This window comes from Pinus tabuliformis, chromosome 2_2 (assembly GCF_031772625.1).
Source record: "Pinus tabuliformis cultivar Carrire ecotype Pingquan chromosome 2_2, CPIR1, whole genome shotgun sequence".
NCBI classification, from domain to species: Eukaryota; Viridiplantae; Streptophyta; class Pinopsida; order Pinales; family Pinaceae; genus Pinus; species Pinus tabuliformis.
In genome coordinates, this window is record NC_142300.1 from 309,019,686 (window position 1) to 309,045,914 (window position 26,229).

Genomic DNA, 26,229 nt, shown 5'->3' on the forward strand with positions numbered 1-26,229 from the left:
GATCAAGAAGCTCACATTCTGAAACAATTCCAAACTCAGTCAGGTGAATCATTTGACTTTAGGGAGGGATATGATACAACCATTTATGAATTCCACAAGAAATATAACCTAAGGATCAGAAGAATAGATATTCCTAAAACCAATAAACAGAAAGCCACAAAGTAGCCTAACAAAGGTAAGACCAATACCACCCCTATACATATTCTTTCCAGAATAGATCCTAATCCAGCTAACCCAATTATTGAAGATGTATCCGATAATCAACCAAATCACAAACAACCTTCCACTTCAATTCCTTCCAAAGGAAACGTGGAAGATGTTATAGACATTTTTTGGCACTGCAACCCCAGTCATAAATGTCCATTAACCAAGGGCTCCTAAGTCCCTAAAATAGTTGTTCCAACCCCTAAAAGAACAAGGTCAACTGATTACAGCATTCCCAGTGGAGTCGCCATTTTGTTATCAGGAAATCTAGTGTCTATGCAGAGCTGCTAGTCCCACTAAGGCTGGTAGCTACCTTAGAAACAAACAAACTAAAACTATTTTCGTTTTCCTTTATGAGAAGTAGATAAGAGAGGAAAAAAGGAGACCAACCTCTATCTTGTGCTTCGTTCATTGCTTGATTCCTCTCCCTTTTGATAGATCTTCGCCACTCGCTTCCTCGTCTACCCAGATTCAAAGAGCACCTGTGGAATCAAAGCAGCATAAAACTATCCAAGAACAGAGATTTACTATCATAAACAATATAGGACCAGATATATATTGACCACACAAATGCATATATCATCAATCATACAACAATGTGGAGGAAAAATTGAATAGCTTTATTAATAATCAAGAATAGCAAAGAGGATTACAACCAATTATTCTGACCCAGCGTCATCCTCTCAGCAAGAAAGCCCTTCTTCACCTCATGAAAAACTTAGGTCACCCAACACTATGATGTTACACCAAGAAACCAGCAGCACTTCCTTACAAGATACAAAATTCCAGCCTCTGGATCTATGGGATGAGGGATCCATATATAGATGTTTGCAAGGGGGGTGAGTCAGCTTTTGAGATTTGATTAGTGTCCTCTCTCTGATAGTTCTTGATTCCACTTGGAGATTGATGATCTCTTACTCATCCCTGGGCGAATGTAGAGAGGCAAGTGTCATAGGAGAAGTTTCTGGAAGATTCCATGATCCTCCACCTTGCAGATTGACCTTGCCATTTGTCCACTCTCGCCCATCGCACCCCATAGAAGGGCTTTTTAGTATGCATCGCACCTCCCGTGTGCATTTAGGTGGGATGCAGCACACTTTGACCATGGAGCAGGTGAGATGAACAATTCTCCATAAGCTGACAATTGTGCCACCCATCATTCCAGAGCTGACAATAAAACCACCAAAGGGAGTAGTATACAAGTCAACATTTAATCCGCTTGCCAGAGCAACACAACATTATAATATAGTGGAAGATCTGGCCCAATCACCATCCGCTATGTCGACACTTGAGGTACTGCAAAATTGCCCCTCCCAAAAGCAGGCTTTATTATCAGCAATAGGTGGGATTGACCCAAAGGATTCTAATCTTGTGTCCTTTAATCACAAAGGATATGATCCTCAGTTACCAGCTCAACTAGCTTTCCTCATTCAAGTGAAAGCCCTCAACAAAACTGTTCATCGAACAATTATTGATGAGGGGGCATCTACATGTATTATGTCGATGAGTTGCTGGAAAACTTTAGGATCTCCAACATTGTCGCGATCTTCGATGACATTAAAAGAATTTGATGGATGAACTTATACCCCATATGGGATTCTAAGTAACTTACAAGTTGAACTGTGGGGAAAAACAATAGAAATAGATGTTGAAGTAATCGACGGAAACCTCGATTACAACATCCTACTGGGAAGGCCCTGGATATATGCTATGGCTGCTGTTGTGTCAACCTACTTTAGGAAGATTGCATTTCTTTTTCAAGGAGGAATTACAATCATCGACCAACAAACATTTATCCCCAATAGTTCCCAAGTTACAGGAAGCATTCCGATGATCAATGGAAGCCCCCATTCGTTTAAAAATATCGGAGTAGGCCTACTAAAAGACCCTATATTAATGGGGACTTTTGCCCTCCCGCCTCCAATCAATCTGGCGGAAGTGGTGACGGTAGGAACCTGTAATATGATATCTTCTATTCAAAAGATCTTAGAAAATGATATTAACATGGATCATCTGCAGGTATTGCCTCCAAGCCCAATAGAAATATTGTAGCAATCAATGTTTTTGGCATGGGAGGCAGACCCGAATCAACACTCATCAAGCGTTTGGATAGATAGGTCTAAGGAATATGGCACCCCTTCAGATCCTTGGTCGCAAGTGCATTACACCGACGAAGGAATTGTTCAGTCAATGATAATTGATGGGGCGCCATGGGAAAATTACCACCATCGTTCCCATCTTCCGGATTGTCAAGAAGATACTCCTGATGACCTTCATCATCCTTCAGTTTTTGATTTCCTATCAAATACTGTAAACACGGTGGATTCCGAGCGAAACTTGTCCAATATTGAAGAGACTATCGCCATAAATATCTCGACCAAAACAGATGTTGTAGAGAATATTTATGTTGGCAAATGTTGTTCTCCTTCAAAACTGGAAATATATAACGCTCTTTTTCGCGAATTTAGAGATGTATTTGCTTGGTCATATGATGAAATGCCAGGCATTGACTCGAGTATAGTTTAACGTGAAATCAAGGTGTATCCAGATGTCAAACTAGTACGACAATGACTACGGCAGGTGCACCCCAAGAAAGCCGCTGCCATCAAGGCAGAAGTTGAAAAACTTCTCCATGCTAGTTTTATTTACCCGGTTCCTCTAACCGATTGGGTATCGAACATTGTTCCTGTAATGAAAAAACAAGGAACGATTAGAGTGTGCATCGATTATAGGGATGTAAATCAAGCTTGTCCAAAAGACAACTACCCTACACCCTTTATTGACCAGATAATTGATGAATGCACTGGATGTGAAATCTTTTCATTTATGAATGGATTCTCCGGGTATAATCAAATAAATATCCGCCCACAAGACCAGTCAAAGACTGCATTTATTTGTCCGTGGGGCACATTTGCATATCGCAAGTAACCCTTTGGTTTAAAGAACGTAGGGGCAACATTTCAGAGGGAAATGAATTATGCCTTCCATGACATCAAAAACATCGTCCAACCATATCTCGACAATCTTCCGATTCATTCGCGAAAAAGGACCGATCATTCGTAGCATTTAAGAGCGATATTTCTACGTTGCCGACACTACAAGATAAGACTCAATCCACACAAATGTGTGTTCTATGTCAGTTCTGGCCATTTACTTGGCTTTGTAGTCTCAAAGGATGGGATTCGTCTCGACCCATGTAAGGTCCAGGAAATCATAAATTTTCCTCCACCTTCAAATTTGCTTTACATTCAGAAACTCCAAGGGAAAGCAAACTTTCTGAGGAGGTTCATTCCAAATTACGCTGAACTTGCTAAAGGTTATACGCGTTTATTGAAAAAAGAAGTACCCTTCGTCTGGGATCAGGTCCTGCAAGCTTCCTTTGATTCTTTAAAGGAATCCCTAATGAAAGCATCATTAATGTATGCTCCTGATTATCAAAAAGACTTTAACTTGTATCTGGTTGCAGCGGATACAACCATCGCAATGGTTTTAGTTCAAGAAGACAATGGAATTGAACATCCTATATATTATTTGAGTAGAAACTTAAATGATACAGAAATCAAGTATTCCTATGTTGAAAAGCTAGCTCTCGTAGCTGTTCAAGCGATACAGAGATTTCGACACTATGTCCTCTTTCGAAAAACTACCATTTTGTTAGATTGCAACCCCATGACTTATATATTGTCGCGATAGTTGCTGGGGGGCAAATATTCAAAATGGATAGCAATTCTTCAAGAGTTTGATCTGGAATTTGTAAAATCCAAATCAAAGAAATCCCTGGTTTTCACGGAATTACTATGCGATCTCCCATCGTCGTCCAACGATGAAACATCCGAAGAAACCATCGTGGATGAGTCTTTGTTTCTGATATCTTCAAGCAATCCATGGTATGGAAATATAATCATCTATCTCCAAACCCAAAAATATAGGTCTAATACCTCTCGCTCGAAACAAAAACGTATTCGATACCAATCAAAAGACTACATGATCGTCAGTGATACAATTTACCGTCGTGGTGTCGATACAGTTCTGAGGAGGTGCCTCACCCATGAGGAGGCCAAAAAAGTCCTGAATGATTGCCATTCAGGCACATGTGGGGGGCATCAATCTGGTTACGCTATGGCGCAAAATTTTTACGAGCAGGATACTTCTGGCCAACAATGTTCAAAGATTGCATAACCGCAGTCAGAAGTTGCCATGCATGTCAAATTTTCGATAGCAAAACCAGAAGACCACCCACACCCCTACAACCAATAGTTGTTGTTGGGCCATTCACCAAATGGGGCATAGATTTCATGACATGTAACCCCACCTCGACCGGGGGGCATGGGTATATCATAGTCGTGGTAGACTATTTTACCAAATGGGCCGAGGCGATGCCTACATTAAACAACATTGGCGAAACGGCTGCCCTTTTCTTTTTCAATCATGTAGTCGCCAGATTCGGCATTCCACAGGCCATAGTCACAGATCATGGATCGCATTTTCGCAATCACGTGATGGTTTAATTGGCTGCCAAATTGGGGTTGTCCCACAACAGCTCTACTCCATATTACCCACAAGCCAACGGACAAGTTGAAGCAATCAACAAAGTCCTAAAGCGGATGCTGTAAAGGATGATTGGTGTCCACAAAAGGAGTTGGCACCTGATCCTGTACTCAGCCTTGTGGGCATACCGAACGTCGGTAAGGAATGCAATTGGGTTTACACCCTTTCAACTGGTGTATGGCCTAGAAGCGATCTTACCAGTTCAGTGTGAAATCTCATCCCTCAAACTCGCAGTCGACCTTCTCCCCGGAACTTCAGAAGAGGAGGCTCGTTTCTTGGAACTAATCCAACTGGATGAAACCTGTCATGATGGTGCTTTGGCTAATGAAGCCCATAAGAAACGAGTCAAGGCACAGTTCGACAAGAATGTCAAACCCCGTGTCTTCTCAGAAGGTGACTTGGTCTTACTTTACGACTAAGAATCTGATAAATTTGGAGCAGGAAAATTCAAGTATTTGTGGATGGGCCCCTATATTGTTAAACGTGTGTTAGCAAAAGGGGCCTATGAGTTAATGGATTATGATGGGATTCCACTGACGCAACCCCGTAACAGGTTGTACCTTAAGCATTACTACGCATGATTCAGTGTAGTAACCCCTATGCTTTTGTTACATTTTTGTTTTCGCTAAGGGTAATTGTTTTGGTCAGGTAATCCACTTTTTACATTTGTTGCAGATGTCGAACCTATTGGAGTCATTTGTTGGATATGCCGACGAAGAGAGTCGTAGTTCGCGGAACCTATCTTCTGCGGCTTGGGTCATTTTTGATCCAAGAGGCGAGTTAGTAGGTTTCAGAGGGGTATGTATCGGTCGGTCAACAAATAACATCGCTAAATATAGCACGTTGATAGAACTTCTCTTTGATGCCATCTCACATGGCATAAATTGACTTGTCGTCAGGCTAGACTCACAACTCGTCGTCCTACAACTCAATGGTATCTACTTCGTCCGAAATCTAACTATCTATCGCATGTTCCTAAGGGTCAAGATTTTGGAAAGGAAATTTGATTTTATTCAGTATCAACATATTTCCAGAAAATTAAACACATTAATGGACTCATTGGAAAATTATGTGTTAGATAGACATTTGCAACATTTATAAAAAGAAGCATTTTATCAATATTTGCATCGGGATCATGTAACTTAACCAAAATAGAACTCCAAAAATAAAAAATATATATATAACTGTTTATGGTTTACACATAATGTTCTATAACCAAGACAAAATTGGTCAGATGACCCAAAACTCAAAATGCTAGGGGGCACCCTAGTCTAATGATGTTGGCGATAACAAGTCACCGCCTGTGCAATCATGCGTAAAAGCCTAGTCCATCGACTCAGCACGCCAATAGTATGTCGCTGCAACCTCAGAGGAAGCTCGTCAGTCCTCATGTCTGGAATACCAAGAGTGAGGCCTTTGACCTGATTCTGTAATTCTGAAAGAGTCTCGGCCACATCAAGGTCGTGAAGGATAGCCCTTCCCATAGCCTCTCCTGTTGGAGTGGCAGCTGGCACTCTCAGGCGTACTACTGGCCGAACTGGTTCAACATCTGCATGAGCACATGAGTTTTGATTAGTCCTGATAGAAGAAATCACAAGAACATTATAAAAGAAATGATAAACAGAGATATGGTCAGAGAATTTACTGATGACACCCCACTGCTCGCCAGCCGGCAGTACCAAGTCCGGATCACCCCGGAAATCCATACCAGCATATGGATACTTGGAAAAAACCATCTCCTGACAGTTGAACCAATCGAAGAAGGTGTCAGAAAAGGAAACCTAGGACTGACCAGCATGTCTGGCCATAAGGTCGACCCATCTCTACATCCGTGGCTCAGTCGGTGGAGGTAAACCAAGTGAAACATACTGTGGCTGCATCAGTGAGATCTTTTCCAAGGTAAAAGCGGTCAAAATAGAACCATATCCAAAGTTCTTCAATCTTTTGTTTTTCACCTTGGTCAGTTGTTCTTTCATCACAGAGAGTACTGCATCACACCAGTTGAACACCTTTGGTTCAAGGCATTCTAAGGCATACCGCATATAAGACCTATTGGCCACAGGAAGAGCCGCACTACCAGCCAGTCTAGCAAAAGTGAACAGAATGGTCCTCAAGGACCTGTCAGTGACATCTCGAATATTGATCTTGCCGTCCTTACTCAGCTGAGATCCCTCTCTGCAATACCTGTGAATGTAATCTCTCACGGATTCACCCCCACGGGCCGAACCTGATAATGAGATAGGAGCACCCCGCCTCGATAAGCCGATCAAAAAATAGATGTCCATGACATTCAAGGGGATGGAATTGCCCCTAATCTGGAACACCTGGGTGGTAGGATCCCATGCATCAAGAAAATATTGCAACAAGTTGATTTGTTGCCTCATGCTAGAGATGCGGAAAAACTTGAACAGGCCACAGTTCCGCAGTGCATTTACCGTAACCGGATCATGTAAAGCAAGCATGTCCTCTTCTTCATGCTCACATTCTCACCATGTAACAGGAATTTTTCTCCAATGAATCTCTGAAAACAAACAAGAGAAGAGTCAGGATCATGATTTGGTGAAAAACAGGCAAAAATTTCCATGAAAAACTGTGCACAAATTTCCCTCCTTGCGCCCATCGCACCCCCAGCAGTGTTCTGGGTGGGATGCATGCTGACTGGCCAATGGCCAAGCTAGCATGCATCGCACCTTTCGATATAGAAGAGGTGCGATGGAGCCAAGGCGAGTTTTTCAAACTCCAGAGGCTCAGAAAAACCAGAAAACATGCTCAGAATTCACAAAGGAAAGAATGAAACTGAAGAGCTCAGGTTTAGCTCCTACCTGGTCCAGATGGCACCAAGAATCGTCCACAGAATCTCCTGGAATCAGCCAGTGAAAATCAAGGGGGAAAGCACCTCCAAAGCTCCAACAAACCAAAGTTCAAATGAAATGGTAAAATGAGAGGTAAAAAACCACTTTTAAATTACTTTTCACATAATTCAAGTAAAATATTAGTGTTTTGACTCATTTTTCAAACATATATTGTTCGTTTCTAACTTGTTGCATGAAGCAATTGAGCAGGCAGTACAACCTTTGAAGGAACAAAATTTGTCAATGGTAAAATCAAGATAATCAATGACCATTGGATTGAGCAGTTTTAATGCGGAATTCAAGCTCGTTAAAAAATAAACATAAGCAATGATCAAACGTTCCCCCAGAGTTTAAGCTCCTTTAAAAATGAACCAATTTCCGGTAAATAGCCATTGTGAATGCATTATCATCAGCCTTTTAAGCCTTGGTCCTATTCTCATCATCACCTCCACTCTGTATTGGCCGATCATTCACCTCCATTTGATTGTTTACCCTTTTGAGGAACAACTGAGAAGAGTGATCCTGTTAGCCATCCTTGTGACACTGCTGTGATTGGAAAATTCCAAACCTTACCTAGAATTAGTTGCTACCCGAATTTATCACTCTTTCCTCAAAAAACGAGTCTCCTTTAAGATCTTTTCATCTGACTCATAAAATATGAAAATATTGCTGAGCATTTGGCATCTCCAGCTCGTTAAAGTGACCGAAAGTGCCATCCCTCCTTTAGATTTTAATCTTTTTGGACCTGAGGGATTATTACACAAAAAGATCGAGCGCTTGTTTTGTTTGGCTCATTAAAATTACCGAAAATCCATCCCTTTTGTATTATTTTATACTTTTTTGGACTTAAGGGATTATATGACGAAAAAGGATTATTAGAGTTTTCTTTACGTCCCTTTTCAGACTCTGTAAAATTGAAAAGGACCGAGTTATCTTTGTCATTAAACTCGTTAAAACCGAATAGCGACAAACTTGTCCATACAGACAAGAATGAGTTTCACTATCACTAGGCTCATTAAAACATAGCGATGGGTTTGCCCAAAGGGAAAATTATAGAACAAGCATATGTTATCCTCCTCATACAAAATTTTAGGGGCGAATGTTCGCCCTTTGGTGAAATTAAGGGGTTTTAACTTTTTTGTGGGCGAAGATTTTGTATCATAGAACATTTTTACAAATCACCTCAAATAGCCCACCTTATTTTAAGTGAGAGGGTAAAAAAGGTAAATTTAGCCCTTGAAATTAGGAGTTACAACCTTCCATTCGCCCATTTTCAAGAATAGATTTTATTTAAGTGAATCCATTCGCCCATTTTCGAGAATAGGTTTTATTTAAGTGAATCCTATGGGCGAAATACCATATTTATAAAAGAGGTATGGTAAATTAATAAAAATATAAATAAATGAGAGGTATGGTAAATAAATAAAACATTTTTTATATTTACTCCATAAGTCACCTTATATACATGCAAGGGTGTAAACAAATAAAAATATAAGTAAAGTGGAGGTATGGTAAATAAATAAAACGTCTTTTTATACTTACTCAAAAGGTATGGTAAATAAATAAAAATATAAATAAACTAGATGTATGGTAAATAAATAAAACCTCTTTTTATATTTAGTCCATAACCCTCATTCTTAGGAACACTCAAAAAATGTGTTATATTTAGGTGAAACCTATGGGCAAAATACTATGTGACAAATACCATGGACTAGATTGTTATTAATACCATGCAAAAAAATATTATTAACCCTAATATTATTATTAATAAAAATAAAAATGGCACATCGTATTGACCCATGGTATTCACCTAGTATGTAGCCTATTTAAATGGGGGAATTAAACCAGCATAGATCCATCTTTACTCTAGATCTATCTACTAACCCCCGAGAGGTATCAAATATCGTGATATGCAAACTAGCATAGAGTGAAAAAATATTTGATCCCTCTCAGGATGGATCAAGAGTAAAAATGGATGTTGTAATTTAATGTATGTTAACCATTTTAGCTTGGTTAAAATAAAAATCAACTATTAATTTTATTAATTGTTATAAATTACTAATAGTAATTTTTAAGCTCCATGTTTATGATGACCCATGGTATTAAACCATGGTAATACTAAGATCTTACAAGATTTTATAATTGAGTAAAATATTCGTCATGCCTGGTGAGAGATTCGCCAAAAAATTATATATTAATACCATGCAAAAAAACATTATTAACCCTAATATTAGTATTAATAGAAATAAAAATGGCACATGGTATTGACCCATGGTATTCAAAACCTATTTAAATGGGGGAATTAAACCAACATAGATCCATCTTTACTCTAGATCTACTAACCCCCGAGAGGTATCAAATATCGTGATATGCAAACTAGCATAGAGTGAAAAAATATTTGATCCTTCTTAGGGTGGATCAAGAGTAAAAATGGATGTTGTAATTTAATGTATGTTAAACATTTTAGCTTGGTTAAAATAAAAAATAAAATAAAAATCAACTATTAATTTTATTAATTTTTATAAATTACTAATAGTAATTTTTAAGCTCCAGGTTTATGATGACCCATGGTATTGAGCCATGGTAATACCAAGATCTTACAAGATTTTATAATTGAATAAAATATTCGCCATGCCTGGTGAGAGATTCGCCAAAAAATTATATATACATATTATATTATTGAAAAAATCGCCTTCCATTTTTCCTATATACCATGGAGATTTGCCCATTTATTATACATATAAATTTAGTAGGGGTTCTTAAAATTTTCCTTAATCCTCCTCAAGCTTGACAAAAATAAAGAGGTACTCGTCAGCAATGACTGGGGAAAATTGGGAAGAAAACTTGAAGAAACTTTATTGGTAGCAATTCGCCCTTGAACATGATACTTTTACTCTACATCCGAGTCAGTTTGGGTTGTTCCGTTCACTGTTCATATCACCATTGGTCCATCACACCATCCATATTTGGGGTTAACACTACCAATCCATCATGTCAGTTTCGCCGATATGTTCAAGAGAAGTCACTCAGAGAATTCACCTGTGTCTCATCCACTGCAATACATTTTCACTCCATTCTTTCATGATCACCACCCTGAACCTTATATCATTAGATCGTTTTCACCTCCATTAAAATCATTTGCTCCGTTCCGTGTCATTGATGTGGGATTCATTAAGGCCCTCTTATGACAGATCACTTCTTGTCGAAATCAGCTCATTATCTAGGAAGTCGATCTAGGAACAACCCTTTCAGTACTTTGAAGCTTGCATGCCTCAATGGCGAGTTTCTCACTTCTGGCGACAGGTTTACATCAATGGCCTTCGACCGAAAGATTTTGCGTGGTGTTCGACGCTAAGTCCCTTATTCACACCACGTGAATTGTACTGTAGTACCTTGAGGGTCATCATCATTATTGGTGATTCCTCTCGCGCCTGTTAACAACTTACATCATTGGCTGGTAATCAGGTGATGTATTTCCATGTTCGACTCCAGAACATCTCTCACATGGACTGACTTGTACTTTGAGTGAAGATCGAATGAGATTGAAGACCCCTGATCTAGTTTCATCCATCCGGGCTGTGATATATATTCAGGAAAATAAAGACATCAAATGTACATCATTACTGAACAGATAACCATCCAACCTAAGGGATGATGGCTCTACTAGAATCATCAGCCTGCACACAGACGACTGTCTGTCTTATGTACACGAAAATGAATTTATAAAGCTAAGCATGAGAATGCCCGCCTCAGCTAGATCATGAAAATATTATGAAGATAATGTGTTGTATTGTATCTTATTACACGTCGCCTTCTAGCTCGAAAAAACTTAGAATCCTCATGATAAAGCATTTCACCTGACATCAAAAGATTAACGACCTCATGCTTTAGGGGGCAACAATTATAGACATTTTTGGGCACTGCAACCCCAATCATAAATGTCCATAAACCAAGGGCTCATAAGTCCCTAAAAGTGTTGTTCCAATCCCTAAAAGAACAAGGTCAACTGATTACAGCATCTCCCATAAGTTCTCCATGAAAAAGTACTCAGAACTGGTCAAAACTGGACCATCTCACCTGCTCCATGGTCAAAGTGCGCTGCATCCCACCTAAATGCACATGGGAGGTGCGGTGCATACTGAAAAGACCTTCTATGGGGTGCTATGAGCGAGAGTGGACAAATGGCAGCGTCAATCTACAAGGTGGAGGATCATGGAATCTTCCAGAAACTTCTCCTATGACACTTGCCTCTCTGCATTCGCCCAAGGATGAGTAAGAGATCATTAATCTCCAAGTAGAATCAAGAACTATCAGAGAGAGGACACTAATCAAATCTCAAAATATGACTCACCCCCCTTGCAAACATCTATATATGGATCCCTCATCCCAGAGATCCAGAGGCTGGAATTTTGTATCTTGTAAGGAAGTGCTGCTAGTTTCTTGGTGTAACATCATAGTGTTGGGTGACCTAAGCTTTTCATGAGGTGAAGAAGGGCTTTCTTGCTGAGAGGATGACGTTGGGTCAGAACAATTGCTTGTAATCCTCTTTGCTATTCTTGATTACTAATAAAGTTATTCAAGTTTTCCTCCACATTCTTGTATGATTGATGATATATGCATTTGTGTGGTCAATATATATCTGGTCCTATATTGTTTATGATAGTAGATCTCTGTTCTTGGATAGTGTTATGCTGCTTTTATTCCATGGGTGCTCTTTGAAGCTGGGTAGACGAGGAAGCTGGTGGCAAAGATCTATCAGAAGGGAGAGGAATCAAGGAAGGAACCAAGCGCAAGACAGAGGTTGGTCTCCTTTGTTCCTCTCTTATCTACTTCTCATAAAGGAAAACGAAAGTAGTTTTAGTTTTTTTGTTTCTAAGGTAGCTACCAGCCTTAGTGGGACTAGCAGCTCTACATAGACACTAGATTTCCCGATAACATAAGAAGCTCCAGAAGTTGATGTTGAAACAACTTCAACCCATAATCCCACTCCTGAAAAGGAGAGAAACATAGAGAATACAGAAGAAAAAGAGAATCCAACTGTCCGAAATGCAAGAACTCAGACTGAAAAACCTTTTAATCTGGAAGCTGAAGTAGGCAAATTAAAAATAGTTGTTCCATTGTCTAAATTAGCTAAACATGATGTCTACAGAAGCCAAATCAACAAGTCACTCAAAATTTCTATAAATGAAGATTCAGTAAATGTTTTTGATGACCAGCCTAAATTGATTTTTGGCCCTGAAGTGAATGGGAAATCAGTAGATGGAGAAATTCCTCTTTTTTTTGTAAGTTTGAACATACATGATAAAATACTTCATAATTCCATGTTTGATTCTGGTGCATCTCATAATAAATGCCTAAATCTGTAATGGAGAAATTGGACCTAGACATCGCTAGGCCATATAAGGACCTCTTTTCTTTCGATTCAAGTCAGGTCATATTTTTAGGATTAATCAAAAACTTGTGTGTATCACTAGTTCAATATCCTGCCAAAACAATCTTAATGGACATAGTAGTAGCTGATATTCCACCAAAGTATGGCATGTTGTTGTCTAGGTCTTGGGGTGCAAAACTTCAAGGATCTCTACAATTGGACATGTCTTATGCTACTATTTCAGTATTCGGTCAACCTAAGAAACTATACAGAGAAACCTTAATGAAATACGTTGTAAGTAGTCAGGAGAAACCCCAAAATTTCCCTATCTACTCAGTACACTCTGATATGGATTCTTTCATTCTTTACAATGCTGAAAGTGATTCCTCAAATGAATTGGAAGTTTTAGCAGCAGAACCAAAAGAAATTACAAATGAAAAATCTAGTGTTCAAATACAAGAAATTTCTGAGAACAATGAAACATCAGACACCCAAGAGAAACCGAAAGAAACTAAAAAACCAGATCTCCCTATTAAACAGATTCCTGAGACTCCTGACACCAATTATGAACATGAAATTCTCTGGCACTTAGAATTTGATGGTTCAGTTAACAAATTAGGAGTAGGAGCAGGAGTTTGGGTGCACAATCTTGAAAACGATCATGTTGAAGGCCATGCCTACAGATTAAACTTTAGATGCACCAATAATATGGAAGAATTTGGATTTAAGAGATCTGTGGTTTGTAGCTTTTGAATCATTGACCGGAGAATCCATAGTATGAACATTTTTATACCAACGTTTCAAATCCCAAATGGGATCCATCATCAGGGCTTGAGAATGATGATAAAAGAAGAGCAGATTAGACAGAATAAATACTCACGAGGACAAATTTTAAGGAACAACACACTGTCGGCTAGAATCTTAATTTAATTTAATTTCATTTATATTTATATTTATATTTTTAATTTATTTTTATTTTTAATAAATTACTTTTATTTTATTAAAATTTTTGAAGAGTTAATATCTTGGTTTATAACCTATAGATTAAAAAGGAATTAGAACTAATACTAAAATTAGATAATAGATTGAACTAAAATATATTAATTTCCATATAAATTAATTTAATATATTAAACTAATTCATATTATTAATTATAAATAATAAATATTTATAATTAATCAATATAATAATTAATATATTAATTAATAGTTATATAGAAATTATTATATTATAGCAATAAAATGTTAATTATTAAGTTAAAAGAGCTATTTCTATAAAATAAAGGGATAATAAATTAATTCTTATAGAAATACTTGGGCAATATATCAATTTCTATATATAAATTAAATTAATATATTTGAACTAGAACATATTAACAATTATAAATAATTAATATTTATAATTAATTAATATAATAATTAATATATTAATTAATAGCTATATAGAAATTAATATATTAAAGTATTTTAATGTTAATAATTCTATTTATGATATAAATAAAAAGGTACTGACCAATAATAATAGAATAGGAGAGGGATAACTTACCTGCTGAATGCTTACCTGGGGATGGGTTGACGCTTTTTGATTTCCCTGATCAAGGGAAGCCAGCTCCCGCTAATCTCCATACCATTGTCTCTGTTCAGATTACAAGGATGCTTAATAATTTCAAGTGCTTCTCTGATCTTTCGTCTCTGATGCTGCTCTTCCCTTGTGATAATTGATGTGTTTTCCAGGCAGATGTGGTGCTTAGTCTTCGAGGAGTGTTCTGCCAAGGCTTAGGTCCGAGATCTTCCATTCATGATGTCAGCGCCATGTTCCTTGAGCCTTGTCTGGAGGGAGCGACCTGTTTCACCTATGTAGCTTTTTCCACAAGAACAATCTATTTAAAAACATAAAATAGACTGTTCTTGTGGAAAAAGCTACATAGGTGAAACAGGTCGCTCCCTCCAGACAAGGCTCAAGGAACATGGCGCTGACATCAGGAATGGAAGATCTCGGACCTCAGCCTTGGCAGAACACTCCTCGAAGACTAAGCACCACATCTGCCTGGAAAACGCATCAATTATCGCAAGGGAAGAGCAGCATCAGAGACGAAAGATCAGAGAAGCACTTGAAATTATTAAGCATCCTTGTAATCTGAACAGAGACAATGGTATGGAGATTAGCGGGAGCTGGCTTCCCTTGATCAGGGAAATCAAAAAGCGCCAACCCATCCCCAGGTAAGCATTCAGCAGGTAAGTTATCCCTCTCCTATTCTATTATTATTGGTCAGTACCTTTTTATTTATATCATAAATAGAATTATTAACATTAAAATACTTTAATATATTAATTTCTATATAGCTATTAATTAATATATTAATTAATTATAAATATTAATTATTTATATTTGTTAATATGATCTGGTTCAAATATATTAATTTAATTTATATATAGAAATTGATATATTACCTGAGTATTTCTATAAGAATTAATTTATTATCCCTTTATTTTATAGAAATAGCTCTTTTAACTTAATAATTAACATTTTATTGCTATAATATAATAATTTCTATATAACTATTAATTAATATATTGATTAATTATAAATATTTATTATTTATAATTAATAATATGAATTAGTTTAATATATTAAATTAATTTATATGGAAATTAATATATTTTAGTTCAATCTATTATCTAATTTTAGTATTAGTTCTAATTCCTTTTTAATCTATAGGTTATAAACCAAGATATTAACTCTTCAAAAATTTTAATAAAATAAAAGTAATTTATTAAAAATAAAAATAAATTAAAAATATAAATATAAATATAAATGAAATTAAATTAAATTAAGATTCTAGCCGACAGTGTGTTGTTCCTTAAAATTTGTCCTAATGAGTATTTATTCTGTCTAATCTGCTCTTCTTTTATCATCATTCTCAAGCCTTGATGATGGATCCCATTTGGGATTTGAAACGTTGGTATAAAAATGTTCATACTGTGGATTCTCCGGTCAATGATTCAAAAAATATGGAAGAATATGAAGCTCCATTTCTAGGTCTTAATTTGATTAAGAAATTAGGAGAAATTAGGGTGTCTATCTTAGGAGATTCTGAGTTAATAGTTCAACAGATTAAAGGACAATATTCAACAAATGATCCAAGACTGAAGTATTACAGAGATACAGTGATAGAGATTCTCCAACACATTTTTGGAAACTAAGCTTGCCAAAATCCCAAGAAAGCATAATTTGCAAGCTCATAGTCTGACAATGTTTGCCAGCACCTATAAATTACCATTCAAACCTAATCATCATTTCACAGCTAAAATTAGACATAGGCCAGCTATACCTAACAATTTGAAGAACTGGCAAGTGTTTGATAAGGATAAGTAGATTAACAATTTCTTGACCTTAGATGAAGAATTTTGTAACATGAACATATATGTAGATATAGTTAATGAGTTTGATCAAACAAATAAGATAGAAATAGACATTTAAGCAGAAAGTGCAACTTAAATGCTTCACCCAAGAAAATTTACCAACAAAGAAATGCAGGATCTCAAAGAAATGGATATTGATGAGATCATTGAAGGAGAATCTGAAGTAACCAATTTAAAAGACAATCACTTGCCTCAGGGATTAACTCCTTTGGACGATCTCTTTGATTTCAATGATATTCCAAAGAAACCTAAGATGGAACCCCGAAAAGCAAATATTGAGGATTATAATTTGGGAACTGAGGATGATCCTAAAATGGTAAAGTTATCTTACTCTTTGGCCCTTGAGCAAAAACTCAAATATGTTGAACTAATGAGAGAATTCCATGATGTCTTTGCCTGGAGTTATGAAGACCTGAAATCTTGTGACACCTCCATAATTCAACATACAATACCTCTGAAGAAAAATCAGAAACCATTCAAGCAAAAGCTCAGGAAAATTAACCCTGTACTACTTCCCTTAATTGAAAAAGAAATCAAATGAATGTATGAAGTAGGGATAATCACTCCTATTAGGTTTACACAGTGGGTATCTAATTTAGTACCTACGAGGAAGAAAACTGGAGAAATTAGATTATGTGTCGATTTAAGGAATGTTAATAAGGTTTATTTGAAGGACAACTACCCTTTACCCAATATGGATCACATTTTACAGAGGGTGGTAGTTGCTTCTAGGATTTCGCTCTTGGATGGGTTCTCAGGCTATAACCAGATTCTGGTTCATCCTGATGACCAGGAAAAGACTGCTTTTACAACACCATGGGGCACATTCAAATATGTTAAAATGCCATTTGGACTTAAAAATGCAGGGGTGACCTTCCAAAGAGCAATGGACATAGCATTTGCTAAAGAAAATCATGATTTTCTGGTTCTTTATCTAGATGACCTCACTGCTTTTTCTAAATTAGATCAGCAACATTTGGATCATCTGAGACAAGTATTCTTGAAATGTAGAAAATGTGGTATTTCTTTAAATCCTAAAAAGTCCTTATTTGGTCTAGAGGAAGGCAAACTTTTAGGCCACATTATCTCCAAAGTGGACATCAGAATTGATCCTGTTAGAATAGAAGCTATTCTACAAATACCCCACCCTAGAAATGTTAAAGAACTTCAAGATTTCTTAGGAAAGATTAACTTTTTGAGAAGATTTATATCTAATTTAGCTAAATTAATTAGATTGCTTAATAATATGTTGAAAAAGGATTCTAGCATTAGATGGACAGTTGAATCCAAACAATCCTTTGAAGAAATTAAAATGGCTTTGATCAGAATACATGTCCTTACAAGTCCCAAGTTTGATAGAGACTTCATAATATTTTCCTTTGCATCAGAACACACCATAGCAGCTATTTTACTGTAGAAGGATGATAAAGGAACCTATAGCCTTTTTTAGTAAAGCACTGAGAGATGCACCACTAAAGTATAAAATCATGGAAAAACAAACTTTTTCACTTGTAAAAGCTATTAAAGACTTTAGAGTTTATATATTGTATTCCCATGTAATAGCCTATGTACCAAATGTTGTTTTCAAAGACATCCTAACTCAGGATGGAATTGAGAGCAAATGAGGTAAATGGATCACTACTATATTGGAGTATGATATTGAAATAAAACCCACAAAGCTTATAAAAGAACATGGATTGGCCAAACTTATGACTGAAACAAATTGTCAAACCCTAGACATTAATGAACTAGATAATGAACAGGAGATGGTGACTCCACAAATCAGCCAAGCCTTCTTAGATTCACCTTGGTACGCTGATATAATTTATGTACTATTAAACCTACAAGCTCCTCAAGTGTTATCCAGAACAAAGAAAAGGTTTTTAAAAATGAAAGCTCCAAACTTTTGTATTTTAGATAGTGCTCTATTTTGGAAAAATCATGAAGGTATTCTATTGAATTGTTTATTAAAAGAAGAAGATGACAAGGTTCTCAAAGAATTTCATGCAAGAGACTGTGGTGGACACCTTTACTGGAAAGCAACTGCAGACAAGATCTTGAGGGCTGGATTTTATTAGCCAACTTTGTTCATTGACGTAAAGAAATTTTTCACTGCTTGCCATAAATGTCAAATTTTTGAAGGCAAGAGAAAACTATTACCTTTACCCCTGAGACCAATTTCCACTGAAAAACCCTTCCAACAATGGGGCCTGGACTTCATTGGAGAAATCCATCCTCCCTCTTCTGGCCAACATAAATGGATTCTCACTGCCACAGATTATTTCACCAAATGGATAGAAGCCATTCCTTCTAGACAAGCCAATGACACAGTGATTATAGGATTCTTAGAAACCAACATATTGTCTAGATTTGGCTGTCCTGAGAAGATCATAACTGATAATGTTGCTGCCTTTAAATCCAAGAAAATGATAAGTTTCTGTAATAAGTACCATATCACTTTAGGCCATTCCACAGCCTATTACCCTCAAGGTAATGGTCTAGTTGAGTCCTCCAATAAAATCCTAATTAATATTATTAAGAAATTAATGGAAGAGAACAAGAAAAATTGGCACATGAAAATTACTAATGCACTATGGGAAGATAGACTTACCACCAAGAAATCTATTGGAACTAGTCCTTATGAATTAGTCTATGGCATGGAAGTTGTATTTCCATCATCTTTAGGAGTTCCTGTAATGAAATTACTTCAAGAAGCTCAAGTGGAACCCAATGATATTCAAAGGAGGATAAACTAGACTATCCATCTGCAGCAGACCAGAGAGGAAGTATATCAGAGATCCCAAGTGTTACAAGAGAAACTTAAGAAAATATTTGATAAAAGAACCAAGGCAGAAGACTTCTACCTTGGAGACAAGGTTTTAAGATGGGATTCTAGGAGAGAGGATAAGGGAAAACATGGGAAATTTGATTTCCTATGGAAAGGACCTTTTGTTATCCATGCCTTACAAGGGAACAACACTTACTATCTCAAAAACTTGGATGGCACAGAAACAGAAGAAGGGCTAGTTAATGGTCGGATGTTGAAGCATTACTATGATCCTACTTTTTAATGTATTCTGATTTTAACATGTAAATACTATATCCTTGGTAATGTCATAGTTTGGATTGGATAGTAACTTGCTGGAGTTGAAGCCCGAAGAGAAGGCACTAAGCTTCAAAAGTGTTACTATCATATATACAATAAAGCAACAGGCAGAAGAAGATTTCACAGCACAGTCAAAGTCATTCAGAGGCCATCTGACCTACTGTTCTTGACTTTTCACCAGGAAAAGCCATCCCCAAGTGGAGCCAGTGTTATGCTCCTATACCAATAGGTGTCATATTTCATGATTGACTTGATGAGATATGAATATGTTCATACCTTTTCTTGTTGCAAAGGTTTTCCATATTGTTAAAAAATAAAAGAAATTTAAAAAATGTAAAGAGGGTATACCCTAAAAGAAAAATCAAAGGGTGAAAATAAATAAAATGGTCAAAAAAGTGAAGAAAAATGAACCCCACCAAAAGAAAGGCCAAGGAAAATGTGCAAGTCTAAATGCCACTACTTTTTACTCTTATGTAATAAACAATTATGTGTAGATTGTTAACTTATCCCACAATTGGTGAATAGTCAAATATTTTAAGCTTGCCTAGTTCATATTTGAATTTCATGTTTTAGAAGTAGAGAATAAAATGTGACCAAACTATTTAATCTTGGCAGATAAGTATACAGGTAGAGTGAATAAAAGGAGCTCAACAGTTTAATCTGAGCCCTTGGATGTGATAAGGTTAGACTTAGAGAGATTTTTTTTTTAACACATGGTGAATCGGTAACTATCAAGTTTAATCCACGGGAGACCCAGGATCAAACCTCATTGCTGCCACTATAACACCAAGAGCATAACCAACCACCTGCAGGTCGGGTATACTAAGATCCTATGATTTTGGCAAGAGCACACCCACGGTAGGGGGGTCCGCCCCTCTAGCCGCCACCACAGCAGGTCACTGTACTCCATGAGATTTGAACTTCAGACCTCCCGGGCTTCGCCCATGTGTCTTACCGTCAAACCACACATCACTGTACTAGACTTAGATAGATTTTTATATGTAAAAGAAAAAGTGTGATAAGGGTTTGCCAGTCCAAGTGCACCCTAATAAAGAAGAAAAAATGTCAGGCTAAAGTAGGTAGGGTAGGTAGATGGTGTTGCAGAATTACTTGTGATGGATAATGTCTCTAAATGTGTTAATTTTCACTTTTATCACAAGTGCAAGGCAGACATTTCACTTGATGCAGTTCAAGAAAAACAAGGTCAAATAATTAACTTCCCTTCACATTTTTCCCTAAAGATTTCACTAATTCCTGCTGAAGTATTAAGGTATTTGAAAATTAAAGGGGCTCAGAGCATTTCTCTGACTTTTGGAGGGACCAGACCCTCGACCCAATGATTTAAAAAGCCTAAGTACTTAAAATTATCCATAAACCATTCATTTGACTTCATGAACTCATTTCCTAAGTAAAAATCCTATTTTTACTTAGGAAAATACACAATATCACCTAAAAACCCCCTTTTTCCACTTAAAGCCTAAGTTTAAATGTATATCCGAAATGTTTTAACTTAGCGCTTTCATTTCATTTGTCATATTAACTTCTTACTTATATTATATAGCTCCCGAAGAGATTCACCCTATCCCGTAATATGTAAATATACATAGAAAACCCCAAATGGTTAAATATCCCGCCCCTGGTTGAATACGACCTAATCAATGTTTAAAAAAGGATTAATGAGTTAATCCATAACTCATTAAGAACCTCAGCTTTTCGCTTTATTACACGGGATTAACTAACCCTCTGGGTTAGTTAATAACCTTCCCATCCATTCTCAGTTGACCCGATATAATTGATTAATTGTTAAATATATCGGGCTCGCCATAGGTAAAATCCCGCTGTACCTCACTTCCTGTCCACCACACGATCGCTCCCCCATCATCCGACAGTCGTCATTGATATCGCTCCCCCCTAGTGACCGTGCTTTAACGTGCAATGACTAGGCGGTTTTCCACCCGGACCTAGGCCACGTGTCGTGCATTCAATGTGATCGCTCGCCCTCCACCCAAAACCGCTTAACTCTAAAATTGGTGTGATCCCGTACTGCTTACCGCCCCTCCATAAAATGACAAAATGTCTTTTCACCGCTTACGTCATCCGCTCGATAATCCAAAAACCCCCGCCAACCTACATTTTGCGAATAAAACCAATGTAATATCATTTTTCACTATTAATGCTGCGACTGTTTTCCCATGCAAATCGACGTCCCCGTCAACTGCCAAAGCTTTCCAAACACCACCTTATCAAGAAACCTGAAGCAACTCAGCCCGTGACCGGTTATCCAACCCACCATTATACTGTTCACTTTCCCATTACAAGTATTTATCCATTTTCACCGAAACCCTGCAAGTTTTTGTTTTATACTGAATATTCCACAGAAAGGACCAATTTTGCTATACATTCAAGTCATTGCTCACTATATAGGTTCCCAAACCTGCTGCTTTCACTATTTTTCACATAAAACCCAAGTTCCATCCCTGAATCCACAAGAACCAGTGATGGAAACTCCTATAGCTCTGAATGTTTTACCTATGAATTCCCCTCACAAAGATTTAGATTATCTGTCCCTGGCTGATAAAGATTTTCAAATAAAAGACTTATCAGGTAATGATAACCACCTTAAGATCTTTTTCTAAGCCACAGACAGCTATCTTAATGGCTCTGACATCTTAGGACTGTGGGAATCCAACCTTCCCATGTACTTCCTCCCCTCAATCCATGTTTTCCCAGATATCATTCATCACTGCTGTGCCAATTATGACCCTACTCAAAGAGCAGTCCTGTCCCCAAGTCAAGAAGTCCTTTTTCCCATAACTGCTCAGTCCATCAATGAAATGCTGCAATTCCATTCTAGTCACACTCTAAATCCCCTTTCTATGGGATACTTACTTAAAAGAGCTCCCCAATTGTCTCAAGTAGAACTTACTCACATCTGTCAGATGTTCATGGACCCTAAACATCAGCCTAAAGGCCCACCTCCTTATCTACAGGTTCTCTTCACAGATACAGGAAGAATTATTATTGATATGATAGCCTCAATCATGGGATTCAACTCCAGAGAGTATGTTGATGAAATAACCTTGGTATTATTGTCTATTTTTACTCCTGGATAGCCCCCTACTGTTAAATATGATTATGCCTCTTATATTGCCAACAAAATTCATGACCAATTCATAAGACTGGAAAATGAAGGAGTCTTCAAATACACTACTTCCATCTATCATCTTCTGTTGTATTATCAGTCAGACAGCTTCCCTTTCCCTATCAATAAACTTGATACTAGAGGCAATGCAAGGTCTGTAATTTTTTGGAGCCCCATTCTCCATAGATCCCTTGAGACCCCTTACACCTATAATGAGTTCATTGACCTATTTTTCCATCCATCAACCACTTTATTGACAGGAGTTTCTCCTCCTAGGATAAATGGTGATATGAAGAAAATCCTCCAGCTCTCCAAGCAGTATAGGATAGGCGACTGGTACCTATATAAGAATCACACAGAAATCATAATTTATGGATGTGAACTCTGTCCTTTTAAGCTGCCAAAGTATGGTCCAATGAGACTCTTTGCATTGGAGTATTTTAGGCAAATGATAAATGTAGACCTAGTCCATTTTTGTAATGCTAAGAAGAAAGCTCAGCTTAGAATCAAGAACCAACTAGGCCCTTTTGTCTAGAACACTAGGGAAGCAAGGAAAGAAGCATAAATTTTTTTAGACGAGCAGCTAAAGTTACAAAAGAGTTTTGAGTGGAAACCATATGATCCTAATAGTTTTATATGTGATAGGAGAACGAAGAACAGGTTGTCCCCATATATTCACCATAGAATTCTAGAAATTGAAAAATATGCAAATATGGATGACTGGAGGGAAGGTACCCTAGTAGAGCATGATAGTGAATAGGTAAATTTTGAGAAACTTATGAGAGATCTTGATAAAACACTTGACTTGGATTCTTTTGGGAAGGTATCATTTAAGTTATCTCAAAGGTCAGGAGTTGGTGACTCCAGTGCTGGAACTTCTCAGCAACCTTCACATCAAACAAGTATACCAGCTATAGGCTCATCAAAGGGCAAGGAATTAGAGACTAGCTTTCAACACACTGAATAGCCTACAATGTCCAAGCAGCCTGAAACTTCCAAAGAATAGGCTCAAATACAGACTCCTCCCACTCAAGTCAATATATGAGAGCCTCTAATTCTGAAAACTCCTTTAAATGAAGAAAGAAACAAAAAGAGAGACAGGGAAAAAACTACCCCTGCTAGTGAACCATTAGGACAACCTGGAACAAAGAGACAGAGATTAAATCCCCTTTTAGAGGAGGAATTTACAGGAGAAAATATAGATAGTCAGAGGGAAGAAAGAGTGGAAAGCCAGCAAACTTTCCCAATAGGAGGAACATCCACTAGCTCTCAGAGGCAGGAGCTAGAAAGGCAGAAAAGCGTAGAGATATCTTCTTCCAAGCCACCAGGGACTGATGCCTCAGACATCAAGAAAACATTCACAGAAATAAAAGCCAGGAATGATCCATTGAGGATGCAAGTTTATAATAGATATTTGAAGATGGCTCCTACAAATCAACAGAGATTGATGTCAGCTTATGACATCAAAGAAGGCAAGATGATAATGAGCTATTTCAAGCCCAAGGTGCAGCAGCCTACATCAGCAGCAGATTATCTCAGAACAAACCTTGAATTCATGGCAAAGGATATTCATCCTTTGGATCAAATTGAGTTGCATAATCAAACGGGATAAATGATTTACTCAACCTTGACTGGCAAGGCAATGATGGCCCACAGGTTACAAAATTCTTTGGACAACACTACTGCTCAACTACAGTTGGAAAAGGCCTCCTCTCAAGCCAAACATAACAGAATAAAGTCTTTGGAAGAAATAATTATTGGATTGGGACATGATCCCAAAGATGTGAAAGGTGTAGAAGCACTAATCAAAAAGAAAGATGAAGATATTGCTGCCCTCAGGAAACAACTAAAACTGCCTCCTTCAAGGCACCCATAGACTGATGAGGTTATAAAGCAAAAATCTGAAGAAGAAATGATGGATTTTCTCTTAAAGCTTAATGAAAGACTGAATGATACTGAACAAGCACTTGAAAAGGCATTGAAGGACAAGCAAGGAGAGTCAACCTCCCAGCCTCCCAATGTAATACCAGTAGTATCAACAACAGTCCCATCAACTCTTGGAGCAGCATTGGCACCAAATATTCCAGCAGTCACAGCAGAGGCAATTACAGTTATAGCAACAACAGGAACAACAAGTGTAGCACAGGATATTAATGCTAATTTGAGCATAGAAGAGCTAATAAGATCAATGGAAGACGTGAAACTACAAGTTTTAGAACTAAATAATCCAAAGGAGCAATATGCCAAATGGAACGAAGCTATGATCTCTCAAAGGTAAATGTTGCAGAGAATACAAGAGAGATTAAAATGTTAGAAAACAAAGTAAAATCATTGGAGAAAGATCTTACATTTGACAAGCCTCTAACAAAAATCAAGAGAATTCTTTGGGCCAACATCACTCAATCCATAAATGATGTTTGGCCTTCTATCCAAGTGATTTTTGAGCAGATTGATCTTGTGAAGGCAACCCAAGAAGAAATCCAAAGAACAAGAGCAGAATTAGGAAAAATGCCTAAGGAAGCCAATAGGCTTATACATTTTTTGAATACTAGAAATAAAGAACAGCTGGAAGAGTTAGGCATTAATGACATGATAGATACCATTTTGGAAATCAAAAGGGTATTAACCAAGAAAACTTTAATGTAGAATTTAGAAAGAAGATGTCATGACATGAGGGCAGAGATTAATGCTTTTATGGAGAAGTTTGATATTTTGCAGAATAAAGGGCTACCCAGTCCTTTAGTGATTAATGACAGGTTGATGAGGCATAAATATTATGTGGAGAAATTGAATAATTATGCAAGCAACCAAGCAGGTTCATCAACAAGTGCAGCAGGGATAAAAACATTTCCTATAGGCCGAGTTCTCTATGACAACCTAGAGAATTTAACCACCAGGTATTCAGAAAACAAACTCACACTGACAAATATATTCACTCCAATTTCCACCACCATCCGAAGCAAAAAGTAGGAGTCATCAAAACCCTAGCTACCAGAGCTTCAAGAATCTCTGACCTTGATCATTTAGAAGAAGAACTTAACCATCTCTGCAAGGTCTTCATCAACAATGGCTATCAGAAAAACATTATCCAAAAAATATTCAAAGAATCCACAACCAACCCCCAAAAAAGGAAGACTCTGGAAAACCCTAGAATCTCCTTACCCTATATTAAAGGAACCACTGACAAAATCGCTAGAATTCTCACCAAGCATAACATTATGGTTGCCTTCACACCCCCTAACACCATAAAAAACATGCTAGATTCTGCCAAGGACCATATTGACCCAAAAAATCACAAAGGTGTATACTCAATTCCTTGTTCGTGTGGCAAAGTATATATAGGTGAAACAGGAAGATCCCTTGGCATTAGGCTAAAAGAGCATATTAATGACATCTCAAGAAATAGGTCAGAAAAATCTGGGCTAGCTGAGCATGCTTGTTTCTCCTCACATTATATTTGCATGGAACAAGGAAAATTAATCCATAAAGAAGACCATTATTTAAAAAGAAGAGTAAAAGAAGCAATTGAAATCGAAAAATCCTCCAATAATATGAATAGAGATGATGGACTAAAGCTAAGTGAC